General features: G+C 56.4%; 1 protein-coding gene across 1 annotated transcript in view; it reads left to right on the top strand.

Annotated features, from left to right (window-relative positions):
• Positions 1–1,105: 1,105 nt before the first annotated feature.
• Positions 1,106–1,755, top strand: part of CEP170 (centrosomal protein 170) — a 64,075-nt gene continuing 63,425 nt past the window's right edge. Inside the window, exon 1 of the mRNA XM_018559545.1 lies at positions 1,106–1,260. The gene's annotated coding sequence lies outside the window, so the exon portion shown is untranslated. The remainder of the gene's footprint in view (positions 1,261–1,755) is intronic.

The following is a 1,755-nucleotide window of genomic DNA, read 5'->3' on the forward strand; positions in this document are numbered from 1 at the left end:
TACATCAGAGTCCCCGCATTATCCCCCCAACCTCTGACAGTGTATGGACTGCTCACATCATCACGTCTAATACAAGACCATTGACTTGTACTGAGGGCCATTCCACAGCCGCAGCGGAATGGGGGGAGAGGCGAACTGTCACAGCCGCAGAGGAATGGGGGGAGAGGCGAACTGTCACAGCCGCAGCGGAATGGGGGGAGAGGCAGCTGTCACAGCCGCAGCGGAACGGGGGGAGAGGCGAACTGTCACAGCCGCAGCGGAACGGGGGGAGAGGCGAACTGTCACAGCCGCAGCGGAACGGGGGGAGAGGCGAACTGTCACAGCCGCAGCGGAACGGGGGGAGAGGCGAACTGTCACAGCCGCAGCGGAACGGGGGGAGAGGCGAACTGTCACAGCCGCAGCGGAACGGGGGGAGAGGCGAACTGTCACAGCCGCAGCGGAACGGGGGGAGAGGCGAACTGTCACAGCCGCAGCGGAACGGGGGGAGAGGCGAACTGTCACAGCCGCAGCGGAACGGGGGGAGAGGCGAACTGTCACAGCCGCAGCGGAACGGGGGGAGAGGCGAACTGTCACAGCCGCAGCGGAACGGGGGGAGAGGCGAACTGTCACAGCCGCAGCGGAACGGGGGGAGAGGCGAACTGTCACAGCCGCAGCGGAACGGGGGGAGAGGCGAACTGTCACAGCCGCAGCGGAATTGGGGGAGGCAGCTGTCACAGCTGCAGGTCCCGGTGAGTGTATCTTTTTTATTTTAGACCCTATGCCAAAACAATCACTTAACCCTTTCAGTGCTGAGGGTGCCCCACCACGAGGCCTAGAGTTCTTCTTTAATGAAAGCTGCAGATATATAAAATAGAAATATTGAAAATTACATTTGAATTGCTCGAACACGTTAAAGCTCATATGTGACGTCAGAGACCTGCTTTATTTATCCTTTAATATCACATTCCGGTGTTTGAACCGGTTCCAAGCCTGTGAAGGAGGGATCGCAGTCCCCACTATGACACTCTCACCCCTCCTCACTGGCTGTTGCAGCAGTGACCCAACAGGGCGCAGTACGCCTGCGCAGAAAGCGGTCCTCCATCCTTCCTCAGCCCCGCCCTTTCCCTCGGTGCCGTTAGGCTCAGGCTGCCTGAGCTGATTGTAGTTGTTCCCGCAGAGGGAGGATGTGATTGGAGCGGGGCGGTGGATGTAGTTTGTGTGTCATGTAGAGCTCCATAGAGGTGTCATTGGTCGGAGGACACGAGTGGCGGCTCCCGGGCGGTGAGTGGGTGATAATGGGGCGCCGGCGGCCTTTAGCATGTTTACCGGCCCAGCTGACAGTCGGCTCGTCCGGTCATGTGTGAGGTATGTCGTGTTGTCTTTGTGATGGAGACACATGGAAGCCCCGAAGGATGTGATCCGTTATGTGATCCATCTTTGTTCTGGCTGGCTGCTGTAGAACAAAGCGGATCGCCCAGTGATGTCCGTGCTCTCCTCATATAAGAGAATATATCATATGACATTGTACGATCATGGACTGGGCATGCCATAGACGGGCAGATGGCTGCACGATGTTCAGCATTGTTCATTCATTACAGCTGATGACAGTACAATGATAATCCTGGCTGTGATTATTTCTTGTCCTATATTCCTCCCCTGTAGGAGAGCGGATGATTAATCAGGTTATCAATGTAATTTACTGCAGACCGCTAATACATTGATTGGAATCCGGCCCAGTGTGAGATGACCGCGGCTTTATGACTCAGGAATAGGGGT

This window comes from Nanorana parkeri, unplaced genomic scaffold (genome assembly GCF_000935625.1).
Source record: "Nanorana parkeri isolate BGI_ZX_2015 unplaced genomic scaffold, ASM93562v1 scaffold402, whole genome shotgun sequence".
NCBI lineage: Eukaryota > Metazoa > Chordata > Amphibia > Anura > Dicroglossidae > Nanorana > Nanorana parkeri.